This window comes from Bos javanicus, chromosome 17, assembly GCF_032452875.1.
Source record: "Bos javanicus breed banteng chromosome 17, ARS-OSU_banteng_1.0, whole genome shotgun sequence".
Classification (NCBI taxonomy): domain Eukaryota; kingdom Metazoa; phylum Chordata; class Mammalia; order Artiodactyla; family Bovidae; genus Bos; species Bos javanicus.
The window spans coordinates 18,125,170-18,138,997 of NC_083884.1; the positions used below are offsets into that span (position 1 = coordinate 18,125,170).

Genomic DNA, 13,828 nt, shown 5'->3' on the forward strand with positions numbered 1-13,828 from the left:
TTAACAAGGGGGCGCGGGGATCTGATTTGCACGGCGGGCGAGGTGGGCTGAAGCCGAAGGGTTAACGTCAACTTTTTTGAGGTAAAAGCTGCCGTCGCCGCTACCTGTTAATCTGTCAGGGTTGTCAGATTTGGGGAAGAGGGGGCGAGAAGGGGGGAAGCCAGTCACGACTGCAAGGGGCGGAGGGAGCCTAGAGGAGCGTCGGAGTAAGGCACTGGAAAAGTTTTACCCCCCTCTCCCTTTCTTAGATACCGATGTGAAAGAGTGTACCGAGTTGAAACCTCGCTCCTCCTCCTCACCGCTCCCTACCCCATCCCTCACCTCGCCTCCTGGGCTCCCCAGACCCGTCCCCCTTCGCCCACCCCGCTCAGCACATCCGCTGGGTGTAGGGAGGAATTGATGCTGTCGCAGATTCTGGGCGGGCACCAGGCTCTCGAACCCCGTGGGGAGGAGGAGGGACGGAGATGCTCTCGCCTCCTCTTCCCGGCTCACCCACTTTGGGCTGAGAAAGTCTAAGAGTTTTGTGAATGAACTTTGAAGTGGGTGAGAAACAAGCGAGGGTGGACGCGCGCCCGCGCGCGCGTCGGTGAGGGCGCGCGCGGATGCGGGGCGCGGGTGCGCTCCCTCGCGGTTCGAGACCCCCAGCTGGCCCGGCAGGTGGAGCGGCCCCGAGGGTCGAGGCAGGAGCGGCTCGCCGGGGCGGGAGGGGAGAGAGACTCCCTGGGCTTGCGCCGAGAGTCCCCGCCACGCAACTTCGCAGGGGATTCTCTCCCTTCCTCCTTTTAAACTTGCTTGCACAGAGCTTTCTCCGCTTCTGTCTCCCGCCCCGTTCCCCACCAACTTTCCGGGCCTGTCTGATAAGCCTGGAGGAGTGGAAGGTAGTGGGGAGGTGAAAGAGGCTTAAATGGCTGGGTGGGTGGGTTCGAGGTAGGAGGAGCAGCCAATGGCTTAACTTCTCGGGAGGAAGGGGCAGTTCCCACCCCCTAACCCTGAGGGTAGAATCCTTTCTCCTATCTCCACTCTCCGGTTCTTTGGCTTTCCTTTCGGGGTTGGGGCGGGGGGGTTGGGAGCCGGAAGTTTGGGAAAGGTGTCTGCAGCCCCCTCCCCCGCCGCGCCGCCCTGGTTTGGGTTGCGCGCGTGTGCGGGGTGGGGCGGGCGGTGGGAACCCAGGAGCGCAGCGGGGCCGTGCGCCTTCGCCCGTTTACCCCGCAGACCGCACCTCGATCGGCGGTGCGGGAGGCCCTGTCGGTGTGCGGCGTATCAATAGCGCACGTCCCCGGTCTGAGGGTCGTAGGCGCCCGGGGTGGTGCGGGTGCTGGCGCGGGCTTTCACCGGGCGTTCCGTGACAAAGAGCCGGCTGGGGGGAGGGGAAGAGGAGAGGCCACTGCGCTCACTCCCCACCTCCCCCCACCCCGCACGTGAAGAGGAACAATTTGTTTATCTTGGGCTTCAAGAATCCTTCCCTCCTCCGGGTTCTGCGAGGCCGCCCAGCCCCTCCTCCCTCCCCTCCCTCCTCGGCGCGATCCTGCCCAGTCCCGCCGGCAGCACCTTCCCTCCTCCTTTTCCTTCGCCTCCCCCCCCCCGCCCCCCTTCTTTTCCTCCTCCCACCTTCCTCGAGCCCGCCTTCCCCCTCCCTTCTGGAACGCGGCCGTGGGGGAGGGAGCGGGAGGCGCTTTGTCCGCTTCGCGGCCGGGCTCGGCTCGGGAGGCCGCCCGGCTGGGAGGGGCGCTGCGCCTGGCGGCCCTGCCCCTCCCCTGGGGACCCGCGCTCCCCCCGCGCCCGTGCGCGAAGAGGCGGACACGGTGGGGAGGAAGAACGACGGTCACAGAGTCAAGGAGGGAGGTTCTCGCTTTACAAACAGGAAGCCGAAAACCACTGACACCCTAGCTTTTCTGATTGTACCCGGAGGTGGGGCGGACCTGCATCTCGACTGTATCTCGCGTGCCCTGGTGGTACCCATTTGTCTCCGGGTCCGCGCCGTCTGTCACTCCCCGCCCCCTTTAGGCCCTTCCACGGACGAGGAGACTCACTTTTGTACCTAAGACTCAAGTAGCATTTGAAAGGCACTGGGAATGTCACCCTTGCCTGCTACACGCCCTCTTTTCCTGTTTTTTTTTTTTTTTGTAAGCTCCACGCGCTCGGATTGCGTAGGAATGGGCTTCTTTTGGGAGGTTCCAAAATCTTAGTCCCACCGCCTCTCTGCCGACCTTTCGGGATTGGAGGACTACCGCGCCAGCTGGGCAACGCGGGAACAAAAGCCGGTGCCCGGTCGCTTTTGATCGCAGGCGAGAGCAGTAGAGTTTGCAGCCAGAAAGTTTTAGCGTTTGGGTTGTGTTCCCTCGTGGGGGCCATATGGGCCCTGGGAGGGGTAGAGAGGAGGGGGGACTCCTGGTGCGCGCGCCTGGGTTACGATACACCCGCAGGTGGGAGACAGTACAGGGTCCTGATGTTATCTGGAAGGACGCAGCAAGCCCAAACCAGAGCTTGCTTTTGAAAATGAAAAGATAGAGCTTACTTGAATAGACGAGTCGTAAGCTGTACATTTCATGGCGAATCCCAGTTGAGCAAGTTAACAACTAAACTTGAAAAATGATTGCCTGAAAATAACATTTTTCTGTCAGTTTTATGACAATAATTTAGCTTATTGATGAGACTGATGTACAGGAGTATATTTTAGCTTCAAGTGTATTTCATACGTGCATCTCCCATTGATACGTGGCACAAGTTTGTGTGATGAGTGTAATGAAAATCAACAGCCTCCAATCTTAAGCCGAGTTGCATGTAAATTCTATGTACCATATAAAATAAAGGGGAACAAATTAACATCCTCCTCTACAAGTTATTTTTGCTTTAAAGATAATTAGTTCAAAATTTTACATAGATCCCTGAAATGAAAGAGTATTTCAACTTGACCTGTTTAAGAGGTAAAAATCTTGAGAGAACAGGTTGCAAAGAAAATGTTGATCTTGAATTAGCAGCTGGATTTTAGTTGGGCTCTGGGAGAGGGGGCACAGAGCAATTATATTTTGTTCTTAGATTGAGCTATTTGGAAGGCCTTAAAGAAAAGCAACAGTCAACCAGAGTCAGATAATAATAATGGTGATGATAAAAATAAAGATGAATAGGATTTTTTTTTCTGTTTTATTGCTATTGTTTACCTTCTTAGGGCCAATATGTCTAAAGTACTAAATATCGATTAGTTCTCTTTCTGCTTGATTTGGGTTCAGAAGGCAGTCTAATAATCAAGGCTTACCTCTTTTGATTTGTTTTCTTACCTTTCACATTTACAAGCATAGACATGAAAAACAAGCAAGCAATCCAGAAGCAGGGTGGGTGAGGAGACAGAAATCTTCCTTGGCTCCAGGCTCCTGGAAAGGGCTTAGGTTTTTGTATGGGTCCATAATAGCCTGGGCTTCCCAGGTGGCATAGTGGTAAAGAATCCACCTGCAAGAGAGGCAGGAGATGTGGGTTTGACCCCTGGGTTGGGAAGATCCCCTGGAGAAGGAAATGGCAACCCACTCCAGTGTTCTTGCTTGGGAAATGCCATGGACAGAGGAGCCTGGCGGTCTACAGTCCATGGGGTTGCAAACAGCAGGACATGACTGAGTACACACATCATAGCCTGTTAGAGAGTAGATGGCCCAGGCCTGGGTTTGAAGCTGCATTCCCTCAGGTGAAAGATAGTTTCTAGACATGTAGTTAAATGACTTTCTCTACACACTATTTATTCAGAAGGGTCTCACCCCCACGCCCCCACCCCCAAGAGTTGCTGGTAAGAACAGTGCAGTTGAAAAGATGGGTTTTCCTGAAGTAGTTTTGCTTGTTGTAGCAGAATGAGACGTTGTTCATTTTCTATACTTGAAACTGATCCCCTGGATAAAATTTTAAGATAAATTCCAATTGACAAGTTCATTCTCATTCAGGCATACCAAATGCTGCATGAGGATGCAGCCTTCAGAATCTCAAATGGTGGTAGTTTACTTGACCTGGATATATTCTGTTTTCATGACCTTTCTACTTATCAGCACTATCATAACTTTAACAGTGTGCTTCATTTATACACAGCTTAGAGACTGCATAAATCTATGTGATTCCTGCTCTTAAGAGTTTATCACGTTGTTTATTTGATAATAAGCAGATTAAATGCTGAGTTTTAGAGAAAACTACAGTCTATCCAAAGTGTTTGGATTTCTAGTCTTTTCTTTGGAAAAGACCCTGATGCTGGGAAAGATTGAGGGCAGGGGGAGAATGGGACAACAGAGGATGATACGGTTGTATGGCATCGATAGACATGAGTTTGAGCAAGCTCTGGGAGTTGGTGATGGACAGAGAGGTCTGTAGCGCTGCAGCCCATGGGGTTGCAAAGAGTCGGACACGACTGAGCAACTGAACTGATCCAAAGTGTTCTTTCTCATCACCTCCTGGAAGAGATACAGGAAATATCAATATACTAGTCCAGGGCTAAACCTCTTTATAAATGAAGCTGGTTTGCCTTTGCTTATCCTGTTGAAGGTAAATTGTTGGCTTTGTAGTCAAGTGTTTTTGCAAGCCTGTTATGTCAAACCATTTCTGAATCTTTCTTATGAACCTTTCTCTGGCTTATCCTTCTACTGCTCTTCTGGGTGGTAGGATTTGACAGTATCTCTTGAAAAACTTGCCATAGCCCACACAGGGTGTGCCTTAAGTTTGTGAAAAACTTTTTGAAATTTCATTTCTCTTCACAAGTGTTTGTCTTTTAATTCTCAAGAAGCATTAAAAAAGAAGAAGGCCAAGAAGCACCAATACATACTTAATTGTGTTATGTATGTTCTTTAGTTGTGGTACATTTTATTTAGTAATGGGTAGCCAATGATCAGAAAAGTAAAAGCATAGTTAGTCATTTATCATAATCTAAAATGCTCTTCAGGCTGAGTTTCTTATCAGGGGAAGCTGAGTTTTCAGGGGGATAGCATGTTTGATGCTTTCTATCCTGCGTCGTTAGAATCTTTGGAGGTGTTCTGCCACCTGATACGAAGAAAATAAACAGTCCATGGATATGGTGTACTGACATTTCCGAAAGCAGGATGAGAAGTTTAAACAGTGAAATGGAGCTGTACAGAGTTGTTTCCTACATATCTCTCTGAGACTGATAGCCAACTGTTGTGAAAAAGGTTTCCTGATTGGGTTTTCCCATTCGGTTGAGATATGAATGCAGGACTCTTTCTCTCTCTCTCATTAGTGCTGCTACCGGAGAAGGAATCCAGTATAATAAACCATTCTGTACACTACACAGTAATTTTTGAAGACATCTCTAGTACTTATGTTTTATTTAATGTCATGGAGTTTTACTTGTGATCAGTGCTCCTTGTGTGTTAATTAACACTTCTGTGCTACATTCCTGAGCTTAAGATGGCTAACTTCTGTCATCTCTTTCCACATTACCCATCATAGAGAACTGTGACATCAATCAGACATCAAAATCTTATAAAAAGGGACATATTTAAAACTCAGTCCCAAGGTTTTCATAATATTTGCGTTTTAATTCTCCCAAATAGCTTTGCATTTTCAGAGGCTGATTACTGAGTTTTCGGATCCAGCTGTTTGCTTTGTTTTTCTTTTCTCTGCCTGCTGCCAACCTTTTGGTCTTTTCACTGATCTTTCGCACTTTTACCAAAGGTTGGGAAGAAGCAAGAAGAAGACAATTTTAGTGCTTCCTCCTAAGTAATGAATTGGATAAGATATCAATTATTTTGGACTAATTATGGGTTTAGTTTAGTATACCATTTATTCTTCATTAGTGCAAATCATAGAGAATAGACTGAATTTTTAAATGTCATTCATACATTTTACGGTACTGGTACCCAGTTCATAGTGCTTCATAGAAGTGAAAATGCTAAATCACACTCTTGCATCCAAGACTTTGACAATGTAGTATTTTTTTGGTAGATTTTCAGTATTATTTAAGGGAATAACAGGTCTTTGTTATTTAGTCACCATTAGCCTTGATGCTAGTGACTTCATAACAGTTTCAGGCTGTCATTCCCCTTTTGCATGACATTTTAAGTAAAATAATATGCTTATTTGCCTGTTGTTTCAAACTAATTTGACACTACAAAAAAAGTTGATTTACAGATGACCATGCTGGAGTTATTGGATCCCCCAAATTAAATTTTCATTAAAAAATACAAACACATTCTTTTCAGACAAACACATTCCAAAAATTCATTGATTCATGTTTGTGAGATGGAAACGGAACTTTTGGGAAACTGACTAATTAATTTTCCTAAACTTAGAAAAACAAAACACTTTTTTGTTGTTGTTTAGCAAAGCTTTCATTCCAATCCCAAAGAAAGGCAATGCCAAAGAATGCTCAAACTACCACACAATTGCACTCATCTCACACGCTAGTAAAGTAATGCTTAAAATTCTCCAAGCCAGGCTTCAGCAATATGTGAACGGTGAACTTCCTGATGTTCAAACTGGTTTTGTAAAAGGCAGAGGAACCAGAGATCAAATTGCCAACATCCGCTGGATCAAGGAAAAAGCAAGAGAGTTCCAGAAAAACATCTATTTCTGCTTTATTGACTATGCCAAAGCCTTTGACTGTGTGGATCACAATAAACTGTGGAAAATTCTGAAAGACATGGGAATACCAGACCACCTGATCTGCCTCTTGAGAAATTTGTATGCAGGTCAGGAAGCAACAGTTAGAACTGGGCATGGAACAACAGACTGGTTCCAAATAGGAAAAGGAGTTCTTCAAGACTGTATATTGTCACCCTGTTTATTTAACTTATATGCAGAGTACATCATGAGAAATGCTGGACTGGAAGAAACACAACTGGAATCAAGATTGCTGGGAGATATATCAGTAACCTCAGATATGCAGATGACACCACCCTTATGGCAGAAAGTGAAGAGGAACTCAAAAGCCTCTTGATGAAAGTGAAAGTGGAGAGTGAAAAAGTTGGCTTAAAGCTCAACATTCAGAAAACGAAGATCATGGCATCCGACCCATCACTTCATGGCAAATAGATGGGGCAACAGTGGAAACAGTGTCAGACTTTATTTTTCTGGGCTCCAAAATCACTGCAGATGGTGACTGCAGCCATGAAATTAAAAGATGCTTACTCCTTGGAAGGAAAGTTATGACCAACCTAGATAGCATATTCAAAAGCAGAGGCATTACTTTGCCAACAAAGGTCTGTCTAGTCAAGGCTATGGTTTTTCCTGTGGTCATGTATGAATGTGAGAGTTGGACTGTGAAGAAGGCTGAGCGCCGAAGAATTGATGCTTTCGAACTGTGGTGTTGGAGAAGACGCTTGAGAGTCCCTTGGACTGCAAGGAGATCCAACCAGTCCATTCTGAAGGAGATCAGCCCTGGGATTTCTTTGGAAGGAATGATGCTGAAGCTGAAACTGCAGTACTTTGGCCACCTCATGAGAAGAGTTGACTCATTGGAAAAGACTCTGATGCTGGGAGGGATTGGGGGCAGGAGGAGAAGGGGAAGACAGAGGATGAGCTGGCTGGATGGCATCACTGACTCGATGGATGTGAGTCTGAGTGAACTCTGGGAGTTGGTGATGGACAGGGAGGCCTGGTGTGCTGCGATTCATGGGGTCGCAAAGAGTCGGACACGACTGAGCGACTGATCTGATCTGAGCAAAGCTTAAAGAACTAAAGGAATAATACTGGATAAACTTACTCAGAAGATGGAGTTGAGGGCCTGCCATATAATGAATACTTAAAGATCATAGTGGTCCATCCCGTGGATCGGAGAAGATGCACAGTTTTGTTGTTTTTAAATATACCTGGCTATTCCATCTGTTAAACAGTTGAGGGACTTTTTAGCTATGGATAAGCAACTCCATTTGGGAAAGAAGCACAGTGTTCCTTTAGGGCCACCATACATATGTGCATAGAAAAAGCCATTACTACTATGGTTCAGGGTTTTTTTTTTAAGGGCAAGCTGTGCCTACTATTCTTGGGGGAATTTAATAAAAATCTCAAAAGACCTGCAGTACTTCCTCTGACATAAGGAAGGTGATTTCTTAAGAATAATTTAGATACCTCTCTTTAATTATTTGGACCTTCCATTAGTTAGAATGACTTTTATGCTGAAGTTGTTTAGTCACAAAGTAGTATCTGACTTTTTGCCACCCCATAGACAGCAGCCCACCAGGCTCCTCTGTCTCTGGGATTCTCCAGGCAAGAATACTGGAGTGGGTTGCCAATTCCGTCTCCAATGCACACAAGCATGCTAAGTCGCTTCAGTCGTGTTTGACTCTGTGCAACCCCATGGACAGCAGCCCACCAGGCTCCTCTGTCCACAGGATTCTCCAGGCAAGAATACTGGAGTGGGTTGCTGTTTCCTTCTCCCCTCTACTAACTATCTCCCAGATACTGTTCATGTCCATTGAGTCAGTGATGCTGTCTAAACATTTTATCCTCTGCTGCTGCTTTCTCCTTTTGCCTTCAATCTTTTCCAGCATCAGGGTCTTTTCCAATGAGTCGGCTCTTTGCATCAGATGCTGAAGTAGAATCTTTTAAAGTAAGAGTAACTAACACTCATCTTCCTTCAGCAGTGGCTTAACAACCATAGACAACTTGAATGAAATATTTAACAGCCTCCAGAATGTCTTAACTCCTTAAGTCCCCATTCTATTGGGTAGAATCTAGTTTTGTAATGTTTCATATTACGGACTCTCTGATCCTTAACACAGTCACTTGTGCTTGTGAAGACGTTAGAACCATTACCCTATCTCTCTAACAGTATCTCTCTCCACCTCCAGAAAACACATGTCAGGACAGGGGCTTCTTTTCCTTCAAAAGAAAAGGCTGAAATGTTGAGTCTATTTGTGCAGATTCAACCTGGGTTGTAACTGTGACTCAAAAGGATTGCACAGCTCTAAAGACAAGCTCTGCTAGTGCCCTTCCTTCTCACAGTGGTGGGTTATTTTTCCTTCTTTGATTGTTTGTTAGATGCTGAAAGTAACTCGATGATTGAGAGTGAATCTAAAGGGACTGGTTCCCAGTAAAAGACTTTAAGAAACTCTAGTGGTAAGAGAGAGAGGCAAGAGGTGGGTGAGGATTTTGGAGGCATCTCCTGAAATGGATGGCAAGAGAGGTTTTGCTCATTTGGGGTAAAGAGTATCCTGGTGCCTTGGGAGTTTAAGGCAGTAACATATGATTTTAGTAGTCTATTCTGAACCTGCAGACATTGCTAAAACTCAAATATATATTTTTCCGAGCTAATGTTAAAATCATTTGTATCTGAAAAAAAAAAAATTCCTGAAATATTTCCCTGCTTCTTTAAATGACTACCTCTGCCATTTAAGTGGGTTTACCACAGGATTCTTTGAAATCAGAGAGTCTCCTTTAGTGGAGATTTTGCCCCCAGCCTGAACATTTGGCAGTGTTGGGAGACATTTTCAGTTGTCACAGTTGGAGGGTGCTACTGGTGTCTAGTCGGTAGAAGCCAGAGACGCTGTTAAACCTCCTAAACACAACCGCAGCAAAGAATCACCGTGTCCAAAGGATCAGTGTTGCTGCTACTGAGAAACCATGCCTTAAACAAGGAGCTCCCTTAGAATGCTGAAAATACAGTGAGGCTTTCTTTACAGCTTTTCAAAAACACTCTTACTACTTGCAGGGTGGAGAGGGGAGCGGTGTTGCCATGAGATAGACAGCCAGTCCCTGGGAAGAAGGGAACCTTGACCCGGTCATGCTGGTTTCCTCCATCAGCTTCTTTACAGCCAAGATTTCTTAAGTAGAACAAACACTAAAAAGCCTTGGCCTGTGCCTGGCCGGCTCCTATCTGGATGAGTTGCCTAGCATCTCTGAGCATTTTCCCATCTCCCTGCCGGAGCGGTTGTTTGGCTCAAATGAATTAATATACGTAAGACTTCCAAAGATTTTATGGTGCTACGTAAATGCTGGGCTTGTTTTTATGAATTACTTTCCTATCACTTTTTGCCTCCTACTGAAGGCAATGGCACCCCACTCCAGTACTCTTGCCTGGAAAATCCCATGGATGGAGGAGCCTGGTAGGCTGCAGTCCATGGGGTCACTGAGGGTCGGACACAACTGAGCAACTTCACTTTCACTTTTCACTTTCATGCATTGGAGAAGGAAATGGCAACCCACTCCAGTGTTCTTGCCTGGAGAATCCCAGGGACAGGGGAGCCTGGTGGGCTGCCATCTATGGGGTCGCACAGAGTCCGACACGACTGGTGACTTAGCAGTAGTAGCAGTAAGTGCAGACTTAGAGTGATCTGAGGCTTATTTCACTCATGGGGAAGCCGAGGTGTCATGGCAAGGTCCTGAACAACTGCTACATATTGGATACTATTTCTAGGTGCGGGGGATTCAGTAATGAACCCAGGTCCTTACTGTCATTGGACTCACAGCAGAGCATCATTTATGTTTCAGATGAGCTGGGTAAAATAGTCTTTGTGGTTTGATGAGAACATGTTAATGGAAATCGTTAACAAGCTAACAGGGATTCCCAAGTGGCTCAGCAGTAAAGAATCTGCCTGCTGAGAAATGTGGGTTCCATCCCTGGGTCAGGAAGATCCCCTGGAGGAGGAAATGGCAACCCACTCCAATATTCTTGGGCTTCCTTGGTGACTCAGACGGTAAAGAATCCACTTGCAATGCAGGAGACCTGGGTTCAATCCCTGGGGCAGGAGGATCCCTTGGAGAAGGAAATGGCAACCCACTCCAGTATTCTTGCCTGGACAGAGGAGCCTGGCAGGCTACAGAATGTGGGGTTGCAAAGAGTCAGACATGACTGAGCAACTGAGAATGCACAGGCCATAAGCTAACATTTAAGGAAATCCTAAGGATACTAGATGCTTTGTATCCTCTTACAAGTTTTTTATAGTTTCTGGCACTGCTTTCTGTAGCAACATTTATTTCACTGTTTTTCAAATAAAATCACTTTGTGGAGGGGAGAGGATTAGTTGGTGTGGTGGAGAATAAGATTAAAGGGTGATTGTTAAAAACAAGGCTTTAAAAACAAGAAAGATCAGTTTTCTTTCTTTTTTTTTTTTTGGAGTAGATGCCCCTGGCGGGCTACAGTCCTTGGGGTTGCAAAGAGTCAGGCATAACTGAATGACTAAGCACACGCACACACACATTGGCACCATAACCACGGCTTGACGTCAAGCTTTTAGAAGAAATTAGAGAGAGAGAGAGTATTTGGAAAGGAACAAGCAGGAAGGCACAGGGACTTGAAACCATGTCACATGAAGAGCAGTTGGAAGACCTGGAGGTGTTTAGTCTGATTTGGGGGATGATATGATTGCTTTCTTAAAATATTTGAAGGGCTGTCATGTGAAGAAAGGATTAGATGCACTCTTTGTGGCCTCCAGGGGATAAAGTTAGGATCAGTGGCTGGCGATTATTTGAAGCAAAGTTTGGTTTAATATATTAAAAAAACAATTATATGAAAATAGAAACTGTTCACAGATGAAATGGGCTGTGTTGATGAGCCAGAATGTTCCAGCAGAAGTTGTTCAGTTAGCTGAAATGTTGGTGATGACAACATCCTTCTTTTTTTAATGATAAAACTTTTATTAAACAATATGAAAATAAAATACCAGTTATTAGAGGATAGGGCCTTTGTCTCTTTCTTCCTCTTCATATCCTCATGATAGAAAAAGAACTACCTGGGAATTCCCTGGCGGTTCAGTGGCTAAAACTCTATACTTTCACTGCCAGCGATCTGGGTTTGATCCCAGGTCACGGAGCTAAGATCGCACAAGCCACTTGATGCAGCCACCAAAAAAAAAAAAAAAAGTTGTGTCTGACTTCGTGACCCCATGGACTATGGCCCCGCAGGCTCCTCTGTCCATGGGATTCTCCAGGCAAGAATACTGGAGTGGGTTGCCATCCTCCTCCAAGGGATCTTCCTGACCCAGGGATTGAACTCGCATCTCCAGAATCTTCTGTATTGGCAGGTGGATTCTTTAGCATTGTGGCACCTGGGAAGCCCCCCATTCCAGAATAAAATATCACAAAACTGATTGAGTGATCCCATACTTTGAGAGACCGATAGTTTCTCATTTTTTGCCAATTAAGCCTTACTTAATTGCAATGGACATCCTTATCCATTTATCCTTGTACATGTGTGAGATTTCTGTAACACAAATTTGGACTTTCTTCCATATATGTAATATGTATAAACAGAAGAAGTCTGTTTCTTCTGAAGAAGCCAAATCTCTTAATCTAATATTGTTTAACATGGATCCTGGATCTTATTTATTACAATCCATTTTAGGGCAAGTGATAATTGTGTCTCCTGAAAAATATGGCTTTAAAAAAAAAGTATCAGCTCTAGCGCTTGGTGTGTGTCACTGCACTCTGCGTCAACACTGTTAATTTTTAAAGGCTGTATATCTGGTCATACATCTTACAGAAATGACTTTCTTTCTTTTCATCTGGTCCCAGTGGCGAAGTGAGTAGGAGTCTAGTTAACCAGCGCTGGTTCAGGCTGTGAACATGGGACATTCACTGTCTTGAACAACTTCTGTAGTTCTCTGTACCTTTCTTGAGCTTGGTGTTCTCCAGGCCTGCATGGCTTTATGTGTAAAATATCTTTCTGTGGGTGGCACGGTACCTGGGGTGGCCACGCGTGCAGGTTTGAGTGGTCATAAAAATCACAGGTCTGTGAGTTGCCACTTCATCCAGGCTCAATTACCCTGACTAATCCAGTCATCTGTGTAACATGGTAATAACAACCTGCTGACCTGGCCAACTGAAGAAAATGCATCAAAATGGACTTGCCTCGACAGTTGCTCTCCAGTGTTTGTTTAGACAGGAGAAATCCTATCACTTTTCAGCATACAGGTGAGGTGGTCTCAAGACTACCCTTCTTTGCCATTTTCATTTACCTTTGGCATGGCAGCTGCCCTCCAGTAAGATTCTCAGAACTATAGTCTGTATTTTTATAAGAGCCGGAGCAGTTTGGCTCCAAAATCTATACTCTTGGCTACAGTGTTGTTCTGCCTTTGCCAGACTGAAGAGTTCTGTCTTGAAAAGATGGTGTGAACGGCTGCCTTTTCAAAAGAACCATGCTCTCCGCAGAAGCAGTCCTCACCTGCCTTTAGGTTTTCAGATCTGTTTGAACAGGAGCCCAGCATGAACATCCCTGGACGTGTTGGTCCTTGGTTAGCTCTGCTGTTTTATTTTTATAAGATTTTTATTTTTTTGATGTGGACCATTTAAAAAGTTTCGGTGGTAAAGAATCCGTCTGCCAATGTAGGAGGTCCAGGAGATGCGGGTTGGATTCCTGGGTTGGGGAGATCCCCTTGTAATAGGAAATGACAAGCAACTCCAGGATTCTTGCCTGGAGAATCCCATGGACAGGGAAGCCTGGTGGGCTGCAGTTCATGGGGCTGTAAAGAGTCGGACACAACTGAGCACTCACTTGTTGAATTGGTTACCATATTCCTTCTGTTTTATGTTTTGGGTGTTTGGCCTTCAGGCATGAGGGACCTCAGCTCCCCAACCAGGGATTGAATCCCTGGTAGCACCCTCATCGGAAGGCCAAGTCTTTGCTGTCTCCTCTTTGCTGTCTCCTGGCCCCACATACCTCTGGCCTTGGTGACCCTCTCTCCTCATCTCCTTTACCACCAACTCATGTTTTACCTCTGTCACAGTGGCAGTGGGGCCTGGAGACTTGTACAGAATGTCGGTGGCGGTGATTTGAACCACAGAAGTAAACCAAAGGTGGAGCTGTAGGTGACTGGCCTTCACTTTAGAGGTCATGCTCTCCCCAGTGATTCCAATAAACCAGATGTTCTGCTTCGGTTGTTGATCTAGATACTAACTAGTGACAGCCATT

The 13,828-nt window shown here is 45.7% G+C and overlaps 1 protein-coding gene across 4 annotated transcripts in view; it reads left to right on the forward strand.

The window, feature by feature from the left end:
- Positions 1-13,828, forward strand: part of MAML3 (mastermind like transcriptional coactivator 3) — a 459,812-nt gene that overhangs the window by 2,244 nt on the left and 443,740 nt on the right. The window contains exon 1 of one of the 4 annotated variants that reach the window (XM_061384150.1): positions 1-13,828. This exon is cut by the window's right edge and continues 24,514 nt beyond it. The exons of 2 other annotated variants lie outside the window; for them this stretch is intronic. The gene's annotated coding sequence lies outside the window, so the exon portion shown is untranslated. One more of the 4 variants, XM_061384151.1, reaches the window with a different exon arrangement.